General features: G+C 38.8%; 1 protein-coding gene across 13 annotated transcripts in view; it reads right to left on the bottom strand.

Annotated features, from left to right (window-relative positions):
* arvcfb (ARVCF delta catenin family member b) overlaps positions 1–13,007 on the bottom strand; it is a 347,569-nt gene that overhangs the window by 50,767 nt on the left and 283,795 nt on the right. The gene's annotated exons all lie outside the window — the stretch shown is intronic.

Genomic DNA, 13,007 nt, shown 5'->3' with positions numbered 1-13,007 from the left:
GTAAACACATTTTCCAGTGGAATCACTGCACAATCAGTACGGGGAATTCCTTCCCCCTTAAGTTGGGGACAAATGCTTTAACTGATTAAACTATATTTATTGCTTGCTGATGCCTCAGACCAACAGAAAACCCAATTCCTCCATTTTAAACAATAAGGATGTAGACTCAAGCAGGCATTCACTTGAAGCCTGACAGTTGCACTTGCATCTGACCATTTAACAGCAGGGGGACCAATAACAATCTGACCACACTTCAGCAAGAAGACTAAAATCTTGCATGTGAAAATCCTTGCAGCTCTGCAACAAGCTGCAATTAAAATAGAAATACAAATGGTCCTTTCCTCTTTGGGGAGATAATAACTCATGTAAGATACAAGGTGGAATAGCTACACCAACTAAAAGTTCAACTCATACCTTTATGTCAAGTTCCTTCCATAGAAACCAAAAAGATGACACTGACAATACTTCAGGCCGAGAAAATAAGAAAATCATCTGAAAGATTTTCTCAAGACTGCAAATTCCTTTTAGCTTTCTGTGGAGTCTTGCTGCAATGTATGCAAGGAAGAGATGTAACATGATGTAGAGTGGAAACAATGAAGCAGTGGCATGAGAGACAATAAAATTACATTTGTTTATCAAGTGTTCCAGAGTGTCATGACAAGGATAGCGGACATGTGTCTGTTAAGCTGCTCCTAAGAAGCTTCAGCACAGAAAAGTCAGAAAATGGGAAACTACACACATTGCTGTCTATGGGGAAAATCAATTGGCTAGTGTGGGTATGAATAAAAGAAACTTGTCTGACAACATTTGAGAGCTGGCTGCAGTGAGTGACAGACTGAAGTTAATGCCTTGAGTAAATGATAAAACAGAGGCAGCTGCTGGAAACACGATTGCAAAATATGCACAAGGGAAACACACGAGTAAAAGTGATGTTTTTCAACATCATTGGAGTTTTTAATGAGAATATGGAGCAGTGGAGCTCTTTTACTGAGCACTTAGATTATTTGGTGCTGGTGAATAAAATAGAAAAGACATCATGGTGTCCACTTTCCTGAGCATGATGGAAGGAAATACTTTTAATCTCTACCACAGTCTTGTGAAACCTGATAAGCCAGGCACTAAGATACCCAAGCAAACTGTGGAAATTTTGCAAGCACATTTTACACTAAGTCTCTGGTGAGTGCAGAGCACTTTAGATTCCATAAAAAAGATCAGAGGAGGGGAAGCCAATTTCACAATTTATTGCAAAGCTCAAGAGACTTGCAGGATATTGTGAATTTGGAGAGATGCTTAATGACACTATTCGAGAAAGATTAGTTTGTGTCATTTGCAATGAAGTAACACAAAAACGCCTATTCACTGAGTAATCCCACTCTGCAGAACGCCATTGAAATCATTGTTTTTATGGAGCTAGCTGGAAAAGGAAGCCAGCAATTCACTCAGCTGCACAAAACGCTTGTTGAATCAACACCTGAAGCAGCAGGTGCACATAGATGTTACTGGTGCAAAATCAGGGTATACTGCTGTTAAAAGCTGATATAATGACATGGAATGTCAAAGCGGTGGCAAAAAAAAGGACACAGTGCTTTTCATTCCTGCAAGCACGAACTAAAAAAGGATAAAAAGCAGGGAAAAACCAAGACAACATTTAAAGAAGAAACGTCCACGCTGCACAACAGAGTCAAGAGTTAAGTGTCACACTGTCAAGAGGAAGAGCTATCACAACAGGCGCTAGCCATCACCAGTACTGCACACACATTGTGGGCCACTCAACTGCTGGAAGGCCAGCCAGGATGGAAGTTGACATTAGGGTAGAAGTCTCACTGGTGCCAAAGAACATCTACAATGAGAAATTCCCATTATGTTCCCTTAAGGTCATCAAGGATGGTGCTGGTACACAGGAATAGACTAACAAAATGCTTCAACCAAACTCTGAAATATACTTTTTAAAAAAAAGGTTTACTTATCCAACGCCTCAACAAATTCTTATTGGTCTATTGAAACATCACACATGCTACAACCAAGACCTTGCCTGCATTACTTATGATGAAAAGGCAGTTGCATTCTGCACTTGACCTTCTAAAACCTCCAAAAACCAATGAGATTTTGAGACAACACAAGCACAAGTGGAACAGTTTGAAAGCAAAGCAAAGCAAGCAGTTTTCCACCAGGAACAAGAAGTTCTGGCTAGGAAGTACTCCTTGGGAGAAACGGATTCTGGCCACAGTCATTGCACAAACAGAATCTGTCTTTTACACAATCCAGACCTCAGATGACATCATCTAGAGGAGACTTGCAGACCAGTTACTGGAGGGAAAAACAGATCTGCTAAAATTGGAGCCTGTTGAGAATTCAGGTTCCAACTTACCAAGTCAGGACTTAATTGCAACCACAATACCATCAGATACTGTTGAGGAATTCAGTACCTCACCCTCTGTTACGCTGCAGAGACAACCTCCAATTCCCATGTCAATGCCTGTTAAACCAACCATCACTGACGTCAAGTGGACAGCACAGTGGTAAGCATTGCTGCCTCACAGTGCCAGAGACCTGGATTCAAGTCCAGCCTCGAGTCACTACTTGTGTGGCATTTACACATCGCACTGTGCGAGGAAGCCGGAACATCCAGCGGAAACCCACACAGACACAAAGATGTGCAGGCTAGGTTGATATGCCATGCTAAATTGACTCTACTGTCGGGGGATTAGGAGGGTAAACGTGTGAGGTTACGGGAATAGGGCGTGGGTGGGATTGTGGTCGGTACAGATTTTATGAGCCAAATGGTTTCCTTCTGTACTGTCAGGATTCTATGATCAATATGAAGATGAAAACGCCTGCAGTTCGCCATCGACTGTTCTGAGTGATTACCTTCAGACCACCTGAATTTATAGTAATGACTAACCCACCGACTATTGTGTATGTTGATTTGTTTTGAGGATGTTCAAATTAAGCGGCGGGGGGGGGGGGGGGATGATGTTAAAATGTTTGTCTTCTTTGGCTCACTGTGGTTCCTTGCTGTAATATATGCAAGGAAATGGTGCATGCCATGTGGAGCAGGGAACAAGAAGCAACAAGTATGAGAGAGAACACACCACAATAAAGTTACATTTAGTTTGTGTTCCTGAGTCATTTTTCAAATATACAACACTCATGACCTCAAATTACACTGGAATATGAGCATTCAAATTCATAATATATCTGTCTGAAACCCTTAGCTAACTTAAAATAAATAGATAACATGCTTCGCTAAAGTAGCGTAATGACAACACAAATTGAATGTGCATATTCAATCCACCACCAATGCCATCCCCCCCACCCCACTGTAACTTCCAAAGGCAAGAAAGTTCAGCACTTTAGTAGGACTGTGTTGTTTAATCTCCGATGAAGTATTCTTTCTCTCTTCTAAAGTACATACCTCAACATGCTGTTAAAAGTACTGACAGGTCACTCAACAGAATAGATCTCTGGGGCTAGCATGATTATCTGTGCGTTTTTCTTTCTGTCTTTACTTTGGTTTGCCAGTCATTTAACATCAGAAATAAAAACAGCACTCAATTTATTGACTAATTATAATGATAAAAAGGGCTGTCAATGAGCTTCCAAAGCAAATCAAATCCAAGTCTGTTTGCATAATCATTTGAGCGTCAAATTGCAGGATTCAGGCCTTGCCAAATGAATTACTATATTCTATAATCAAAATAATATAATTATATGCATGCCTCTCTGGATTACATTATTTTCTTAAAATAATATTAAATTACTCTATATATGCACAGGTTTTAAAGTGGAAGACTTCTCAAAGATAAATCCAACAGCACTTTCTGGTAAGATTTAGCATTTTCATTCCAATATTAAATTTTCCCACAGATTAATAATAAATTAAGTTCTTAAACTAAGGTGCAATAGGAAACATTTATTTTACAAGTGAAAATAACATTTTAAGAACTGAAAAGGTTAGTCCATAGATTGAGAAATGTAATAGGAAAGATCTAAAATCTTAAGGTAATTTGGAATTTCTTGATTCCATCATTAAGCCTAAAGAGGTAAAGAATTCTTATACCCCTCTATAAAATCCATGTCATTTGCTAATGTACATCACATTTTAGTTGAATTGAGCCATCTTGTGACTATAAGTTGAATTGTTCCTAATCAATTGGGGTGATTTTGAGCCTGTGTTAGCAGTCAGCATAAGAGATAATTCTGGCCCAAAATCCTGCAGGAGTCTGGAAGCTAGACTCTTGCTGGCAAGAACTTAGTCCATATCTTCCATAGAGTGGCAATCTCCGTCGAAATATCACTTTTGCCAGACAACTGTAATTACACAGCTCCTGTGTCGCCCAATGTTCCAGACTGGGGTTGGGTGCAGCGCATAGTAACTGAGGTGGACAACACCTTTTTACAGCAGCTGCTGTAGCGAGGATATTTAAAGGGACGATTGAGCAAGAAATTTTGGGGAGGGGCTAGTTGGCAATTTAAATCACTTCTGTCCGATGGTTCGCAGCCCAGTGGCACTGTCCAGAGGAAGTCAGCACTTGCGGGCAATTATTGGGTAAATTCTTGCATGAAAATTTCCTGCATAGATTTCCCTGTGCAACATTGGAGTACCCGCAAAATGTGATGCTGGAGATCCCGGAAGCTATATGGCCTTATTTTTCCTGCTCCCCACTACATGTCCTAATACTTGTGTGGTGGTGGAGCAGGGTGGCTGGGGGGAGGTTAACGTAAAGCTTGCGAAAGAGGGAATTACTGGGGATGTTTTAGCATTCTGCAACAAGGTCCTGGAACGCTATCTCTCTCTGAAAGCTTGAAGACTTATAGCAAGTATGCTTATGGTTGCAAACTGTAATTAAAGTAGCATTTAAGTCTCTAAGAATAATGTTGCTTATTTGGAAAAAAAACAGTGATAATTTAGAAATTAAAGTTGTTTCCTTTTCATGTTTTAATATTGTTCAACTGTTAATGGTCAAGTTGCTTCATTTGTTAGAGCTACATATAAACTGTGTTATTAAATAAAGTTTTTTTTCATGACTAAAAAACCCTACTTGGTCAATCAAATAATTCCTGAAAGGAAGTATACTTTCCTCACATTTATGACAAAATAAGAAAACTTGGGTTCTCCTTTGGCTTAATAAACCTTTGGGGTCTTGGTCCTAATCAGAAATCTTAGAGAAAAGTAAGTAAATAAAAGTACATTAGCTCCACATAAAATAAACATTTGCAAGGCTAAAATAAATAATTTTCCTGCTCTCCCAAAATTGGAGCTATATTCCTCTCAGACATACCAAATGCCTGTGGAATAAAGCTGACTTTTTATACACTCCCCTTAAAGATAAAAAATTATAACATATCTGTATCAGTTGCACTACTATCATCACAAAGTTTTTAGGAAGCTATTCCAGAGGTTTAGAATCTTGGCAGCTGGAGATATGATCACCAATAGTAGTGCAATTTCAAGCACAAATGTTCAAGTGGCCAGAATTGAAGAAACGCAGGTATCTGAGAATTGTAGGAGATTCCAGAGAGAGAGAGAGGATCCAAGGCCATGTGGAGGTTTGAAAGCAAGGATGAGATTTTAAAGTCACGTAACTTAACTGGAAGCAAATGAGCAGAGTTCTGGATGACCACAAGTTTAGAGGGTAGTGTGACCGGTTGGCCAATATCAACAGTGACAGCATCAATGAGAATGGTTAAGGGCTACAATCAAGTATGCTGGGAATTTTGGTCAAGTTGTGTTGAACACAGATGCAAGTCATAGAAGGCTTGTGACCTGTCCTGGGAAATGTGATCTGGCACTTCCTGTGTTGACTAAATAAGGGTAGTTATTTGGATGACTGCCAAACATCCCAGCGCTAATTATTCCCACCTTATTCCATATATGGTGAAACAACGTGACTAACAACTCGGTATATGCATTTGGACGTTGATTACAAGCAAATCCATTGGCTACAATCAAACACTGTGATCAGTTTCCGGTATCAGGCTAAGTGACAGGGAATTTTCTGGAAGAATGCACAATGTTTAGAATAAAAGATGTGCTTTTGAGTCTTTTTTTCTCAGCAGGAACTCGAGAATCACATTCGCAATCTACGCCCTGAAGGCAGCCTCAGAGAAGGACAAAGAACAAAAGGAAGGTTAGTACTGAAGAGCAGACCTGGCCAATTCACTCAAATGGTTAATAGCTGTTTTTAATCAAAAACTTAAAGTTAAATGAGTTAAAATTAAGGTTCACGTTAAATGAATTAGTTAATGTTATCATGAATGTAAATCTATGTTGATTATTGGCGCTTAACTCTTAATAAAACAGAGAGGTTGTTTAAGTGAAATCTGAGTCGACTCTCTTCTTCAATGGTCACACAAAATATTCTCGCCACAAAACAGTAGAATTCAGGAGGCAGAGAAAATGCTGGAAAATCTCAGCAGGTTTGGCAACATCTGTATAGAGAGAAAAGAGCCGACATTGAGCTCAGATGACATTTGAGCCCAAATGACCCACAGCTGGGCTCTGACCTCGAAACATCAGATCTTTTCTTTCCTTACAGATGCTACCAGACCTGCTAAGATTTTCCAGCGTTATCTCTTTTAGTTTCGGATCCCAGCATCTGCAGTAATTTGCTTTTATTTAGTATTCAGAGCTTTGCTTTGGAAAAGTGAAGTCTATAGCAATCAAGATCTAGATGAGGGTGTAAGCACCAGATGAGGGGTGGAATCAGGGGATGTTACTGAGATGAATTTTGATGATGATATGGCTGTCGTCAGAAGCTCACTGAGATTAAAGATGACAAGATTGCAAACAGTCTGGTTCAGCCTCAGACAGCTGTCAGTGAGCGTAATGAAGTCAGTGTCTAGAGGATGAGACTTGTGGCAGGGACTAAAGACAACAGTTTTTGTTTTCTGAGTTTATTCAGAGGAAATATTTGCTCATCCAAGCAGTCTGACAGTTCAGAAACACAGTGGAGGCAGTGATGAGGTTGAGCTGGGTGATATCACCAAGAAACAACACATGCTTGAGAAATGTACACAATGAGTTAAATCTAAGCGTTGTACACATTCCCATACTGATAAATGCAAAACGGTCTCAGATGCACCACAGCATTCATATTCCATTATGTCAAAATTGCAAATAAAAGTAACTTGTACATAACCTGACAGCTGTAAGGAGAAATTCAAAAGATGTACACATTATATAGGTCCATCATAGCTCTTAGACTAATTTTGCAAGACATGTTTGTATTAGAGTCATAAATAGAATATATTTCATACATCGAGTTGTCAAGAAGACATTCAAGCATTGCACACATTGTTTCCAAGTATTGAGGAGACAAGATGACTGACAATCAAATACTGTGTAATCTCCCAATAAAGCAAAATGGATTCAGGACATCTGAGTTTGTCAGAACATCACAGGAGATATTTAGTCATTTGTCCTTTGTTTACCTCACCTGAGTTCTATTTCATTGCACAGCAGTCCAAAATCAAAATGCTCAATTATCTACTCTTTCTCTTCATCACCTGCTCTACAAGTTACACTTTTTATTCCTCGCATGGACAACACAGCAGAGCAGGGACAACGCTGCCAATAGCAGGAATGAGCCAGATGTTACATTTTACACAAAATAATTCTCACCTCTTGATTATTCTGATTAAAAACTCCATGTGAAGATGAACCAGGGTGAACCCACATCCTATTATGCTCTGGCACAGCATCTTGGATCAACAGTGTTCTGAAATCTCAAGGCTAGCTTGTTCTCACATTATTAAACTGTACAGATATTTTGTTGATTCCATTGCAAAGCCAAAAGGCTGGTTAAGATTACATTAATGAAAGGAAACAGTAATTTTAGCTTTCCAGTTTGATCTGAGGGATGACAGTTGTTGGGTAAATTGCTGTTTTGGAGAGCTGGTGCACTTGATGGGCCGATTGGCCTCCTTCTGCACTGTAGGGGTTGATGATTCTTGCTTTTAGATGATGCATCTTTAAGGATAATATACATCATTTCAACAACCTCAACTTGCTGCCACTAAAGAGCAATGTATAAGCTTAATTTATATTTGTGTGTTAAGAAAGGTGGAACATGACTCTAGATTCAGTTAGAACTTCTTTTTTGGTGGGCTTGGTGCCAGGAAGCCTGAGGCCCTTTTAGTATATAAGCATTTTAATGAGATTGTATAACGCTTGAAGTGAAGAGGTGGGTGACAAAGGGATTAGTAGTTTAGTGAATTTAGTGAACAAATGAAAAGTAGAAAATCTGTGCAGTTGCCTAGCGACAAGGGTCCATGGAGACACAGAGAAAGGCAGAGGGCAGTTCAGTCAATGTGTACCAGAGAGTGAAGGCAGAAGTTCTAAACCCTTTAGTAAGAAATTCTGCAAGGCTGCTGAGGACTTTAATTTAGGCAACTTGTGTTTGCTCTGAAGTGCCGGTAACAGAGTTCAGATTGCAGGTTTTATTAGTTGTCTCAGAGAGATAACAGCTGGGGAAAAGCATTTAGCGAACACTCAAATCTATCAGAAGAAAAAGGTTTGCTGCTGAGCTGGCCCAAGGAAGATGCTGGTAAATCTTCCCTGGGGTTGTGGGTCTGTAAGAGTATTGCTGGGATAAAAGGAACAGTGAAGAATCCAAATCGTTTTTCTGGCGTTTCTACAGAAATCTTTCTAATGTCTTCGTTTAGTTTAATATAAGCTAATTTATCTTGTTTAATAAATACTGTATACAGTGTTAAAAGTAAACAGGCAGACTCTTGTGAACGTCTTCAGTAACAAACCTCCGTGGTTTCTTAAAGAGAGAGTTTGGATCTGTCAAGCCAGGTTTCACTTTGAGATCTGACTTGTCCAGTATTAACTGGCATCATAAAACCACCAGGTTTGCATACTTATGCACTCTGATCTCTGTTACTGCACATAACTGTCCTAAATGCCAATTGCATTTAAGTAGTCTGTTCCAATTTCCAATGCTATCCTTGAACAAACCACTGTTGTCTCTGAGAACCATGGTAACTTTGAAATTCTTTATCGATCTCCTGGGAACTTGCAGGTTTCTTCTCTACACTCTCCTTTAGCATTACATAAAAGAAATCATCAGTATGGCTGAGATAGGAACTTACAATGTTAGAATTACATATACAAAGCTATGTCCTAATATTCCGAGCCTTGCAGAATATCAATTCTAATGTAATCCCAGGGTTAAGGCTTGTTTCATTCTAAATTGGAAATTATTGCAGTGAGCTCATTTCAACTTTACTGTCATTTAGAATATGCAAGTTCAATGCATTTTACTCACCAAGCTTCTAAAACTCCTTCCAAGATCATGCTTAAAATACATTTTTTTTCCAAACTGAACATGCGACATCTTAATACCTCTTTTTCTCAACTTACAAGCAATGAATATCCTGTTTTGCTTTTTAAAATATGGATGCATTTCCAATAACGTTGCACAAAAGGGATATGTAGAACCTCAATTAAACATCTTCCCAAGTTAGGGGCAGCACATTAGCTTGGATAGAGGATTGGCTAATTAGTAGAAAAGAGACTTGGGGATGAGAGGGGCATTTTTAGGATGGCAGCCTGTACCTAGTCCAATGCCACAGGGATCAGTGCTGGGTCTACAATTATTTTCAATATATATTCATGACATGGATGTACAACTGTCAAGTTTGTGGATGACCCAAAATAGATATAAAGGCCAAGTGGTGATAATAACAAAAGGGGATGGATATAAAGAAATTGAGTAGGCAAAAACTTGGCACAGAACAATGACTCTTATGTAATGGCCCAGGGTGGCATAAAATACACTTCCATATAGTTCATTGGTTCCTATTCAAATTATCTCTATTCCCATCTTCCTGACATCTTCTCAGGGCTGCTTGCATGTTTCAGAAAAAAAATTAAAATAATGCTATTGCTACGACTTTATTTTCACTTTTGGTGAAGTGTGCCATGCTAACCCAATGTATGAATTCTTTTAGTTCAACTTCCTCCTTGTGACTCATGCCATTTCTAAGCTTATGTTTGCCTGTTATATAAATACCAACCAGTGGAAATGTTGACTAAATACTCTCAAGATTTGCCATAATTTTGTACTCACCTAATATTTACCCCCTTAACCTTTGCTATTCATTTTTATAAAGTATTCAGCTTTTCAAGTCTTTATAGTATAAACACTTATTCCTGACATTCCACTGAATCTTAGCTGGGTCCATCACAGCATTCCATGTTTCTTTTATAATAATGTCAGAACTGGGTGCAACAATCCAACTGTGACCCAAACACTGACAAGTATAAATTCTATGTTATGTCTTTGTTTTTTCAAAAATTAATTTTCCAGAATGTGGGCACCGCTGGCTATGCCAACATTTATTGCATATCCACAGCTGCCCATCACAAAGTAGGTAATTTGATACCCTTGTATACAAAATCCAAAATTCAATTGGCCTTTTGCACTTGCAATTAAAGACTTGCCTATCTGCACCCCTATATCTCTGTTCCCCCAATCTCTTATGGTCCCCACTAAGTCCTATTCCTTCTTCAATTATCCTCCTCTTCTTTATGTACTTATAAAATCAACTTAAGTTTTCCTTTATTTTCTTTGTCAATATTTTTTCATACCCTCTCTTTGCTTTTCTAATTTCCTTTCTAATGACACTTTACACCTTCTATATTCCTCCAGGCTTCTGTAGCATTAAATCCTCAAGATCTGTCACAAGCTTCTCTTTTCCTCCTTTACTGTCTACTTTTAAGCTCCTCGACATCCAGGAGGCTTGGAATTCATTAACTGTAATTAGATAATTCTAAGGAGACCTGATTAAAAGGACATATAGTTCAATTATCAAATTCAAAAGCTGCTTTGTGGCTTAATTTAAACTTACTTTCATTAACATAACTGCCGGTTTTAAAGAATTGAACATAATAACAAAGATTAAACAATGTACAAAACTTCATTTTTATCAGAACTACTGTATTTCACAGTGCATTTAAAAGAAATACTTTTGGATTGCTGTTTGAGATTGGCATCACCTTACAGGATTCCATGCAGAAACCATCACTCTTTCCAAACAAGATCAAAACTGTTACACTTTGTTAACAGTAGGTGTAGAAACAGATCATTTCTTCAATTAATCTTGGTTCTAAGTCCCAAACATTACTGCACAAAGCGTACAACAGTAAATGTATTCATGGGATCTAATAAAATTTCAAATGAGCCACAGCATTCGTGAACACTTGCAAATGAGCGAGATTGAATGCAAGAATGAGAGGACACCAACATTGAGAGTCTGAGGTAATCGAAAATAACAGCTGGCCCCACAGTCTTTTTCAACACCCTTCAGTTAAATTAGGAAGATGAGCGAGAGCCAGAGAAAGATAAGTCAAGGAAGATTTTTAATATTCAAAGAGCCATTCCATGATTTTTCATGGAATTTAAAATGAACTTTGGGATGAGGAGGGTTCGAAAAAGTGTGAGAAAACCAAGGGGAGGTGGTGAACCTAGGTACACGGACCCTACTATCGTACTCTTATCACACAAATGAGGATCAGCTAACCGAGCTCAAATGTGGAAATGAATTGTCTAGCAAAGCATTACACTTGTATGCATTCACTCAGTCATCCAGAACATAAGCTAAGCAAAAAAGAACAAATCATTAGATGCTGGAAATCTGACAACTCAAATAGAAAAAGCCAGAACCCATCAGCTGCATGGACTACATCAGTGAAAAAGCAGTCAGTCAACATTTTACATCTGAAGACCCTCTCCTCAAGAGGGGTGTTGTAGATGCACAGTACATGCAAAGTAGGAGTGAGCCATTTTGCTCCTCGAGCCTGCTCTGCCATTTGATTAAATCATGGCTGATCTGTTTTTAAAATTTTCCTGTCTACCTCGCCTTTCCTGTTTGACTCTCATTATTCAAGAATCTAACAGCTTAAAAATATACAATGATTTTGCCTCCACTGTTCTCTGGGCAAGAGAATTCCAAACTAAAAACTCAGTTTTTCTCATCGCCATCTTAAATGGGAGACCCTTCGTTCATGTCCCCTAGTTCTACTCTTTCCCATGAGCAAAGAAACATCCTCTCACCAGCAACCCTGTCTAGTCCCACTAAGATCCTGCGTTCATAAGATCACCCCTCATTCTTCTGAAAGCCAATGGAGAGAGGCCCTGCCTGTCAAACTTATTCTCATAAACTAACTCCTTCAATCCAGGGATCAGTCAAGTAAATCTTCTAATTCAATTATACCTTTGTGTTTAAAAAGACAATGTCAGAGTGGGAGAATTGAAATGGCAAGCACAAGAGATTCTGTTTGTGGTCTTTTGCATTATTTCCAGTAGAGTTGAATACAAGTTTCAAGCACATCTTTCTACTTGACATGTTACAGCCTTCTGACCTTGTCATTGACTAATTGCTTCAGAACTTAGCCATTTTCTGTGTAGGTTACGGGGATTAGCAGGGCAAAAAGTGCTGTTATGGGGATCGGGTCTGGGCAAAATGCTCTGTCGGAGAGTTGGTGCAGACTCAAATGGACTGAATGGCCTCCTTCTGCACTGTATGGATTCTCAGAACTACTTGAATGATCTATTTATCTACAATCTAATTGAATGGATGGATGTCTGCTCCTTCACTCTCCTGGTAGCATCATTTCTGCCATTTAATCATCTCTCATCCTCCACTCTGTGTGGTTTTTCTCCCCCTTCCCCACCACCCATCACATCCAATACGGCCAATCTACCTCACTGTCCACAGGGATGATCTTAAGACCTAAAAAAGTCAATGACTTCTGATTTTCCACAGATGCTGCCTGACTTGATATTTTCAGCCTTTTCAATACCTGGAAAACAATTTAACTTCACATTTTACTAATGTAATTTGTGAACACATTAAGTTCATTGTGTTTGGATTAGAGCTGGCAGATGTGGAGTGTATGCACAAAATAGCCTATTGCTTACTTAGAGTTTCATTCACTTTGGAAAAAGACATTTTAGAACGGCTTAAAAATCTGTTATGCGTAGCGTGGAACAGGA

This window comes from Carcharhinus amblyrhynchos, chromosome 20 (genome assembly GCF_965287045.1).
Source record: "Carcharhinus amblyrhynchos chromosome 20, sCarAmb.v2.hapA, whole genome shotgun sequence".
NCBI lineage: Eukaryota > Metazoa > Chordata > Chondrichthyes > Carcharhiniformes > Carcharhinidae > Carcharhinus > Carcharhinus amblyrhynchos.
The sequence above is the reverse complement of the archived record's forward strand: the minus strand, read 5'-3'. Positions and strand labels throughout refer to the sequence as shown.